Genomic DNA, 12,052 nt, shown 5'->3' with positions numbered 1-12,052 from the left:
GAGGTTTAATATTCTGGTCTTTTGCCGCCTATTTTTAGATGGTTTCCAAGCTCTTAAAATTCAAATCAACATTTTCCCAAAGCCTTTCTTCAAAAATTCTTACAATACTGTATATCCCTTTTAAAATTCATGTAGCACTTGATGTTGTACATTACAGCATGTTTTATCTTATAGTTTCCACCTTCTATAGTATGTTATTTCATGTGTGTATTTTATTCCATAACTGCAGTGATTAACTTATGATATTTTATCCTTTTATGGTACTTGATCTGCATTATTTTGTGCTTTATATTGTATATTAGAATATTTCCCAAGAGCAGTCATCTATTTTGTTGTATTGTATTATTTTACAATATTTTATTTTATTTTGACATAGCCTTGTTTCCATGCCCCTTTAGAGCTTAATAGACAAATAGCTAACAAAATTCCACACAGATAGTTGGAAGAATAAATGTTCGTGTTACATATAGTATTCTGAAATCAATTCACAAGTGACTTTCAGACATTTTATTAACAAGTTTGAAGTTAATTTGAGGTATTGTATTCTATCTATCATTAGGCTCAGCTTTGCTCCAGGGAATAAGTTAGAACTAACAAGATGCTTCTAAGTGTCACTTAGGAGTTTCCAGTGATGGTCTTAGTGAAAAAATTGACGTGAACAGTATTTGCCACTGCTTTCACTGATTTAGGTTCAGTGACTGAGTCAAATAAATAATTTTAGAGGCATGAAGACAATTCCCCAGGCTTTCTGTCATCTGTGGGACCATGTATCTCCCTAGCCAACAGACCACCAGTTCATGGAAGTTTGCTAATTAGCATTTGTTTAGAGCCTATTAAGTAGCTCCATTTAATTACTAAAAACCCTATATGCATATTGTGCTTTGCAGTCCTCAGAGCATTCTTTTTAATACTTATTATCTGAGAACAGTGGAGGATGAGGAGGAAGGTTTCAGAAGAGGGTTAGAACATTCCAAACAATTAGCAGATATTATATGTATACTTTGGATAGGAGAGTAAGGATAACTTACAGTAATTTTAAAAAATGTTAGAAGGATGTGCCAAGACTTTTGTCTTCAGGAAAACATGGTTTCTTTAACAGCCACTACATTATAAGATTTCCTTAGATGTAAATGAGATGAATGAAACGAATTATCTAGCTTCTATGAAGGATGTTGGAAAGAAATTTTTAAATAATCTCTTTGAAAATTTGAGTGAAAATTACACATATGTAAAAATATTATTACTAAAGTCTACTGGTTTAGAGTGGCAACATATTTCTGCCAACCACAGAAAGAGTAAATCAAAATGAATTTCCTGGATATCATCTCATAAGTAATTTTTTACACCTCCACTCATGTATACCATTCAAGACCCTTCATGGGCCTGTGAATAGGTTTTTGAAAACAAATAAAATGGCCATGTAAATATAACATTTGCAATTGATAACCATTTTGAATATCTGGGCAATATACTATTTTAGGGGAAATTGGCTGTTTAAAATACAAGGATATGTTGGATATTTCTTTAGTGGAAAAAGAAAGCTGGAATGGCAAATAGTTTCCGAGGAAGAAAAACTCTAAGGTTTATAACTCAAATTTCAGCTAATTTGAAGGATTAATTTATGATACATACCCTGGGAAGTGAAAGCTTTGTCAAACTATCAAGTTGAGAATGTATGATGACACTATTCTCGTTAGAAATTGAGACAAACACTAAAAGTTTTTTCTTACTTGTTTATCGGAAGAAATAGTAATACGTTTATATAATGATGCCTTGCTAAAGTGTTCTTTAGTACTGGCGGCATTCTTTGGATGTTTTCTATGAGAGTTAGAAAGCCTCACAAGATCTGTGCACTTGTCAAAGGGTTTTGCAACAGATTGCACTGTGCAAAATGATTATTTGTACTCATCATGTCAGCCCAGGCCATCAATCTATCCTTATTAGACGTTCAGACATTGTATCTAAATTGTACCTAAAAGTATCTGCATGAGAATAATAGTTACCAAAATGAAGTAGAATAGATATAATGGTAGAACTAATGTATCTGTTAGAGAAAACATCACCTAGGAAGGCTGCAATTCTTTCTTTGTTTTACCAAGCTTTTAGTGGTACTGTTAAATAATAAATATTTGAACATCATCTGCGCATCTGAGTAGTCTCAGAACTGTTTTTCACTTAACATTTTTCCAAGGCTTTCTTTTTCATAATTTTTAGTGGTGATCTGAAATGTTTGAATGGAAGGACTGAATGAAAACAAAAATCACATCTCTAAAAGGCATTATATTCAAGATGTGAAGGGAAAGGACTTTTAAAAAAAGTCTTTTTGTTGTTGTTTTATGCTTAAAATCAGTAAACCTATAAAATGTTAACTATACAGACAGATCGATTTGTTTCTGTGTTTGTGTTTAAGGATTAAAACAAACTGGTGATATAAATGGCAAGCTATAGTCATGAACATAATTGCTATGAAAGGTACATACTGCGTTTTGTTTTCTGAATAACTGGAAAAGATGTGTTCTTATTATAAATTATGAATTATTTTCAAAATAATTCAAAGCATTGTTTTCATATACTTTATTTTGACTAAAACTACTATAACATTTATGAATTAATGGAGTTTATTTTGTTACAATTGCTCTAAAGTAGTGATTATTAACCAGTAGTGATTTTGGCCCTCAGAGGACTTTTGATAGTATCTGGACACATTTTTGGTTGTCACTACTGGAAGGGGGTGCTACTGGCATCTAGTAGGTACAGAGAAATCAGAGATGCTGCTAAACATCTTATAACACAAAGGAATGGCCCCCAAAGTCCCAATGTTTCAATACTGCCAAGGTTAGGAAACACTGTTCTAAAGACATATATTGCTATGTAAAGTTCACCAAAAATTGCAAAACATGCAAACACCACGCTACTTAATGACAGATAATTATATTACAACAACAATAAATAAATATAAACTATTCAGCAAATAGCTTGTAACAATTACACTAACTCTGAGTGTAGTCTGTATTCCCAGAGGACCTCACCCAAATCAATTTCCAGGCTAGAATAGAAAATTAATAATTGACAATTAAGTGAAGAAGTGAATGAACCTCTCAGCAGTGAGAGGAAATTAATGTGCATATTAAATAGTATGCCACATAATTAAACCATTACCAGCAAATCAAATAATAGTTAACAAAGAAAAGATATTCTTTTGAAGCCAATCTTCATTACAATGAACACAGTATTGTATTTCTATACACTTGGTGTCATAAGTATGACATTCAAGACCCTTCACAGCCTGGCATCAATCTTACCTCCCTCTACTCCTCTCCATGAGACCACTTCTTCATCCACAGGGTGGGTCACTCACTTCTGCCCAAATTAGGACTCCAGGTACAATGTTTCATCCACCTGGAATTATTTCTCCATACCTGACCATGCTTTTAACACTGATCTTAAATTCTGCCTAACACTGATTTTAAATTTCTCCCTCCCTTGAGTCACCTCCTATCAGACCTGTAATCAGTTTAACTAATCTTTTGTTCTCAGCAATTACTGACACTACCATTACGGACTGCCTGCACCGTCTATTCAAAATCTGTCTAGAATCTTACAGCCAAAAAAAAAAAAAAAAAAAAAAAAAGGAGAGGACTTCTCTTAGTACTAGAAGCCACAATATCCATACACAAATTTTTTACCCCAAGATGTATACCACATGCAGGTAAGGTTCTAAGCACTTTACAAACATATGAGTTCTGCGTTATAGTATGAACTAAGCACTACTATTTCTGTTTTACAGAAGTAGATTCTTAGTGATTAACTTCTTCATGTTATTCAACTACATACAGCAAAGAAGCTAACTGCTCACTAAAGATGGCCACCCATCTATACGGCTGCTGGTAAGAATGGCTGCCCAGGCCTGCTTGTACCTAGCCATGTCAATGGCACATAAGCACCACTTCCAGGCTTGAACTACAAAACTGCCAAAGCATCATCCTCCCTCACTTTTCAACGGTCTGCTGATATGACTTCTTTCCAGGTCTATGGTAGTCACTCACTAAAAGAACTTCCTACGGCCTGGTCCCTGGATGAAAGAGAACAGAGCCTCCTCCCTCAGCCCGTCTCTTCTTCAAGGACAGACAGTTCAAGTCTGTCCAGAACCATCCTGGTTTATACCTGATTTCACAGCATGATCATTAATAGTACTTCTCACTCTCAGAAGTAGCCTGGTTTAGATGGTAATATCTACAGTTACTGTACCGATATACTGATATGGAAAGAATTGATGGCAAGAATCAGGAGTGAAAATAATTAGGGTCATAATATGTTGAGCTTGATATCCTATACGACCACTTGTGTGATGTAACGCAAGGTAATTTCTTTGAGCTTCAGTTCCTAGCCAGCAGAATAGGCATAAATACTCATATTACTTACCTCTCAGCATTGTTGTGAGGAAGAAAAGAAGAGAATCTGTGGTTAAAGAGGTTTGAGAATGATGCAGTACTGGGTAAATATGTAGTAGCTATTAATAAGACAAAACTATGAGAAGATGCCATTTTGGGGACTGTAGCAGAAGTTCCCCACAAATAAATCTTTCTTTAAACCAATGTATCATTCACTATAACCTTTGCAAAAATATATGAGTTAACATCTGATGCTTATTAAAGACTAGAATGTGTTTAGAAAAAAAATGAACCCGGTCTATTTAATAACTATCTTGGGGGTGTCTGACTTCAGAGAGACCATTGGATATCTAGTTGCCTTACAAGGCGACCACTGTGCTTTCTCTCTACAGCAATCCCAATCTGTTAACTACTTGCTTTCCAGGGGACTTGCTGCTTCTCCTTCTCCTTCTTTATCCGCCTCCTCTCTTTCCTCCCTTTCCATTCTTTCTTTTCCTTCTTCCTTTCTGTTTCCATCTTCTTGTGTTGCTCTTTCAATGGAAGAAAAAGCCCTTTAGTGAAATTGATGTTCCTCCAATCATCCAAGCATTCATCCAACCCTTCACCATTTACCATGGAAGTATCAACACTCTGCTAAGTGCTAAGAAGTTTAATATAAACATAAATAGTCAAGGCTTTCAAGGTACTTAGCTTAAGAGGGGGAAGAAACAGATACCAGTTACAAAATAGTACATATAGAAACATAATTGAAAAGAAGATATGTGCTAGAAAGGGAAATAAAACATTCCCACTATGTTTGAGGGATCAAAGTAGGTTTCCTTAAAGTAATGATATTTAATCTGAGATGTGAAAGATGAATAGTTAAGTGAACAGAGTGAAGAAGTGGGGAATGAGGTGAGATGGTAGGGAACTTAGTAGGGAAGGACGTTCTACACTGTCTCACATAGCATGTGCAAAGGTCCAGAGAAGGGAAAGAATATGAATTGTTTAAAGAACTGAGAGAAATCAATTTAGATAGAACACATGGGAAGGTGGTGATGTAAGTCTGCAGATGAGTGAAAAATAAATCACAGAGGACCCTGTAGGCCACAGCAATGGTCTCAGTCTTTTTCCTGAGAACAATGAGAAATCATTCAAAGTTTTTATTACAGGGTGACATCATGATATTTGTACTCCAAAAAGATCACTCTTCATGCAAGATGGTAGCTGAGGACAAAACACATTTGAAATCCATCACTCCTAAGGCATGCTTCATAGACTAAGAATTTGTCTGTGTTTTTCTTCTTTCCTCTTACTCACTATGGATCTCCAGGATCCTCCTTTCTACCACTGCATTTCCATTACTTCCTTCATGGTTAAGACTAAGAATATCTACCAGATTTACTTTACTTTTTTATTTTTTTATTTAAAAATTTTTTAATGTTTATTTTTGAGAGAGAGAGAGAGAGAGACAGAGAACAAACAGAGAAGGGGCAGAGAGAGAGAGAGAGAAAGAGAGAGAGAGAGAGGAGAGAGAGACAGAATCCGAAGTGGGCTCTAGGCTCCAAGCTGACAGTACAGAGTCTGACACAGGGCTCGAACTCACAAACTGAGATCATGACCTGAGTTGAATCAGACACTTAACCGACTGGGCCACCCAGGCATCCCATCCACCAGATTTACTTTAAAATTAACGATGTATTCATCATGTTTCTTCTTTGAATTCCTTCAGCATTTGCAAGACATTTATAATGTAATGAAATTAGTTTAATTCTATTTTACATATTCTTTTTCTAAACTAGACTTTGCTCTTCACCAACAGAGACCTGTATTCAGGTTTCAGAGCAAGGATGATTTCTATAGATAAATTATGTTTTTGCTTTGCGTTCCTCCTACTATTAATTACTGACATCTTAAGTTCATATATTATTGTGTCTTTTGCAAGCATCATAAGAGTGAAATAATCTTAAAAAAACATCACAAATGTTTATTTATAGTATGCAAGTAATCAAGCCAGTGTAATCAGTAGAAATTTGCACTAATATAGACTTAGTCTCCAACCTCTGCATGATATTTTTGTACAAAAGAATGCTTTATGCATGACCTCTCATATAAAAATTGTCAGTATTAAACATTTAAAGAGTTTGTTTCAACTTTCGTAAAATGTGTTTGAGAGAAAAATCTGCAATGACCAAACTTAGATTAAAAAATGCAACAAATATTTCCAATATTAACAAAACTTAAAAGCCAAATTCATGAAATACTAAAGGAAGGTTATATTAGTATTTCACCTTTTTAAATTTAAATTTTATTGAACAACTAAACTGAGATACACTTTTATAAGGAGCTTTACCTTACAGAAACTGTGTTTTTTTACAAAAATTATTCAGAATAATTTCATAGCTGGATTCTGGTTTTTTAAGAATCCCAACGAACGTGAGCCAAAATGGAATCAATTGTTGTTTGCCACAGAAAGCTCAGCAATCCTCCATGACGTATCAGAGGCATGAATCCAGGGATAAAAAGGGGATATCCTTTTTATACTGTGGTACAAAAGACATGTGGAAGAACTAAACACGTATAAAAGCAATTAAAGTTAAGTTACAGCCAAGTTTCCCTTTCTGTACAACACCCACAGGGTATGCTGTGATTAGTGTTTGGAAAGTAGCAAGACCAACAATCCATCTCTCCACCCAGTTCATTTATTTGAAATCACTTAATGTGTTCAATTATCATAGCTCCAAACATATGATTAAGGGTATTTATCGGCTAACTATGACCTGGGAATGAAGACACATCAATCGGGAAAAGAAGAGAGTGTGATTGAAACATGTGTCACAGCCTGGGGACAGAACTCGGCATGGGGTCACACAGCCCCAAAGTCTGAAGGAGTGAACTGTGAAATGAGAGACAAAGGCATAAACTTTAAAGAAAACTGCATGGAAATAGGAGAAGAAGGAAACATGTCTACCTCACAAGAAGTTCTGGTACATGCCTTGATCATAGGCTAATAAAAAAAGAAAAACTAGAGACATTGTTTACAGTTTGAGGAAGTAAGTATTTTTGTTTGTTTTTGTTTAATTGCTCTGGAGTAGTGAATATATTGCAGTCTAAACCCAAGGAAAAAGTACTATGTCTTAGTTATTCATTTATTTGTTATATGCCTTTAAGGAAAATGACCTCAGGAAACAAACTTTGCATTCAATAAAAACATTTCTTGGGTTCATTAACATGTTGATAAAATGGATGGATCACTGAACTATTTCTTGGCACTTTTCCCCTGTTATGGTATAGAATTTAGAAATCTCTGCCAACAAGAAGAAAAAAAAGTCCAAGAGAGAGAAGTTAATCAAGACTTTAGACTGTGACCTACTTTCAAAATTCAGATTAGAGTGTCAGTATTTTGAGCTCCAACTTCTCAGCACCCTTAGTTACTCTATGCATTGTAATTTTTAAGTTGGATTCAGCAACTTTTAAAATAAATTCTCATTTTACATGAACTTGAAAAGAATACAAAATATATACTATTTAGGATTTCAATTCAGAATTTGATGATGATTCCATGGTAAAAGATTCCATGGTAAAAGTCCAAAGACACAGAAGGTTTAATAATACAGATATATGGAATTATTGGTCTTAAATCTTCAGGTGTACTAATGTAGTCAAGTGAGTAGAATTATCCTTCCTGGATCCATAATGGTTGACTTGCATCTGCTCTGAGGAACATTTCTATATTTTCCAATAGTTTTATTAAAGACAGACAATGAAACCTGGCAAGGTAGATAAAGTTTTCTCTGCTACTTAGCTGGGCAGATGGCCTTGGGTATAGAAGACATTAATATGGAAAGAAACTTAAGCGTTAAAGATAAGATGCTTAAGCTCTCATAAATGATATTTTTAAATATTAGAATCAATAAAAGTATTTGCACACATGGCCTTCGAAGTTTGCAAATCAGTAGCATTGAATGGAGGTGACTTGAGGAATCTACAGCTAAGAAAGCAGTCATCCACTCTAGGAAGTTTAGATAGGCCAGGGTTAACTATAGCATAGAGCTGGGGGATGAAACAGCTGTGTAGAAAGTAGATTAGATTTAGATTTTCAGAGGGCATATTTCTCCACAGATCCATCTTTAGCCAATATTCTTTATACATTTTCCTTGGGTCAGCTTACCCATTTCTACAGCTTCAACACCATTTATACTGGTGACATACAAATCTCTACTCAGTCCAAATCTCTCCTGTCAACTTGGACTTGTGTATTCAATGTACAGGTACTGTATACATATGCTTCCATATCTTCAAGCATGCCCATCAACCTTAATACATCTATTCATTCCTGCACTCACTGTCTTACACAAAAAAAACCTTTTCCCTTAAGAAATCATTATCCATCTTCCTAGTGATCTCCAAGACTATCCAATAGAAAACTCAACCCATAAAATGGGAATCATTCTTGATTCTTCTATTTCTCATTGTCTCTGTCTCACTCACTGTACCAACTAGTTATTTAGTCTTATTGATCCTACCTACCTTTCCTCATTTTTCCTTCTTCATTTCCATAATTTGAAACCTGAACTCTTTCAGCAGGCTCCTAGCACATGTTCCTTTCTAATTTTATGTCACACTAATCCGTCTGTCAAACTGCTGATGGATTATTTTCTCAGTAAGAGACAATTCAGCCTACTACTTTCCAAGTTAAAATCTTTTCGTGTCAAAACAGCCATTAATATTTACATTTAGTAAATGCTGGATTTCATCATATTCGTAGCTTATTGTCAGTTTAAGGACACCCTTATAACTTCCATAGAACTATAAGAATTCACATATTCTATAAAATGTTTAATTTTTCCTGGTACTACTGATGTTTAATCTCTAATTTGTACATAAAGATATTTAAACATGTAGTGATATGAAAAAATGGCTTCTCTCTAGAAGAAGGTATTTAAATATGTGTTGCTATCAAATAAAGTAATAAAGGTAACATACTAGCCCAGTGCAAGGCTTCATTACTATGAATTTTCTTCTTACTCTAAGAGAAAAAAGAATGCTTAGACAGGTTGTGGGTACATGAAGCTAATATCAATTTCATATGACAGTGGTCTATTATTTAATCCATAATCAATTCACTTCAAATTAAGTGCTCGTAGGGCTTGGTGGGGGCTACAAATCATAAAGGGTTTATTTGAGAGTCCAAAAATTCAAGGAGCTGGTGATTTACTAAACCTGTTTTCCCTTGTCACAAAAAAACAAAGGTATAATATTTAAAGGTAAAATATTAAAGGTAAATATTTAAAGGTATAATATTTAAAGGTATATATAATGGATATACCTTCTCGAAAACTCAGAGTCTTCTTCAGGACTTGACTGGGGAACCAGCTCCCTATAGGGAACAACCGGAAAACCTGCCTGAATTTCTAGCAATATGGTTCAAGAAAAGGTGGGGGAAATTCAGACATTTGACCTGAAAAGCAGTTACTAGCTATTATAAAGCCCTTGCTTTGTATAAAAAGACATTCAGCTTAGACACAAATAGTGAAAGACCAGATTTCAACTGAAGGAAGAAAGTCTTTAACTTGGATTCAGGCAGAAAAGGTGATTATGGCTGATCAAGATATATGCTCCAGAGTTTAACCTGAGGACACAACAAAGACAGGATCTGAGACAAATGATTAGAAATGAGAAATGATATCTTATTAGAAGTACAATTTAATTCTGTGCCTCTCAAAGCATAGTGATTTGGTGTCATCATTTTTTTCTTTGGGTTTTCTAAGCAAGGCACACAATTTTTAGTATTGATGTTCTCCTCCATTGCATTCTTCTCAAAAGGAGAGTAATCAACTGGGCAGTGGGGGAAAAAAACAGGACTCTGAAAAATTAGCTATTGTTCATTAGTAAGTGAATAGGATTTTTTTTTTTTTGAGAGAGAGTGTGAGTGCATGAGTCGGGGCGGGGGGGGGGGGAGGGAAGAGGAGGGGCAAAGGGAAAGGGAGAGAGAAAATCTTAAGCAGGTTCAATGCCCAGCATGGAGCCAAACACGCCTGATCTCGCAACTGGGAGATCCTGACCTCAGCCAAAATCAAGAATCAGACACTAAACTGACTAAGCCACCCAGGCTCCCTGGTGAATTGAACTTTTAATTGACCTTATAGTGATAATTAATTTTTTTAAATAATAATTAAGTACATTTCTACAAGTATGTACTAGCTTCATAACAGTCAGGATACAGACAATAAATGAGCATTTCTTTGACATTTGCTCGAATGAGGCCCTGAAATAAGAATTTCAAATTAGAGGGTGCCTGGCTGGCTCAGTTGATTAAAGCCTCTGACTTCAGCTCAGGTGGGTTCGAGCCCGGCTGGGGCTCTGTGCTGACAGCTCAGAGCCTGAAGCCTACTTTGGAGTCTGTGTCTCCCTCTCTCTCTGTGCCCCTCCCCACTCAGCTCTGTCTCTCAAAAAGGAATAAACGTTAAAAAAAATTCAACTTAGGAAAACAAAAATGGTCAGAAAATTCCCACTTCAAGGTAAGAAGTGGAATGGAGACATTAAGGAAAATACAAAGGAACAAATGAAAAACTTACCAATGTCTTTTGTAAAGCCTTACCTTTCTTTAAAATATTAAAACATGAATTAGAGAAAGGTATAAAAACTATATTCTTTGTGGTTAGTCATTATAAGTGAGTCTATAGCAAGTACTTATGTAAAAATCCTTTTTTCCCTTCAAGATTATTACTTCAGACTTCACTCTTGTTTTATTGAATTTCTTGCCCTCCCCAATATTTTTCAGAACTATAATTATGTGACTTGATAATACAATGTTCTTAACACTCTTCTAACTTGATTTGTCTATGCTTTTAGCTTGTTTCTTTTATATGCTCCTTCATCTTTAGGTCCGTGGACCTGAGAGAGGTACATGATAAATTATGTAATCCCAGATACCGATGAGGGCTGTGAAAAAAATATAAAGTACAGTAATGAAACAGATCATGTAGGCAAGAGGGCAGAAGACTATCCTATTTTAGGTTGGTCAGGAAAAGCCTCTCCAGGGAAGGAAAATTTGAGTACAGCACACGATCAAGCAGGGAGCAATAAATTATTAGCAAAGACCTATCTTCTGAGCAGAAGGGATAGTAATTCCAAAGCCTCTGAGGCAGGAACAATCTTGGAACATTTGGGGCATATCAAGATCAGCATTACTGATGTGGTACAAGAAGGCAGAGAGGAGGAGATGAAGTTAAAGATGTGAGGCATTGGAGGTAGAGTAAAGAATATAAATCTTACCCTGGGTAAGATGGAAAAGCATTAGGGTTTGAAGAGTATCATCACATGTACATTTTAAAGGGACACTGACCAGAGTGGAAAGAGGCAGACTGTTAGGTGGTTACTTCAGTAGTCCAGGTGAGATATAATGGTGGCCTGAATGGATGGCTATCAGTACCCATCTAAAAGGCAACTGGGTTTGGGATATATCAAAGGCATGAAACATGATGATGCGTTGTATCTGGAGTATGGGGAGGATAGAAGAATCAGAGCTGACACCTCAGTTTTTGTCTGCAAAACTGGATTAAGTGAAGGTTCCATTTCTCTTGATGGAGAAGTCTGGGAATGAAGGAAGTTAAGGGTGTGAACAACCATGAGTTTTTTTCTGGGCATATAAAGCTGAGAGAAGATGTTGTGCAATCAAT

At 35.5% G+C, this 12,052-nt stretch overlaps 1 protein-coding gene across 4 annotated transcripts in view; it reads right to left on the bottom strand.

The window, feature by feature from the left end:
- The window catches only part of RALYL (RALY RNA binding protein like), a 710,067-nt gene that overhangs the window by 374,258 nt on the left and 323,757 nt on the right, over positions 1–12,052 (bottom strand). The gene's annotated exons all lie outside the window — the stretch shown is intronic.

Source organism: Panthera tigris, chromosome F2, assembly GCF_018350195.1.
Source record: "Panthera tigris isolate Pti1 chromosome F2, P.tigris_Pti1_mat1.1, whole genome shotgun sequence".
NCBI classification, from domain to species: Eukaryota; Metazoa; Chordata; class Mammalia; order Carnivora; family Felidae; genus Panthera; species Panthera tigris.
Note: the sequence above shows the minus strand (reverse complement) of the source record. Positions and strands in the feature narration are given on the sequence as shown.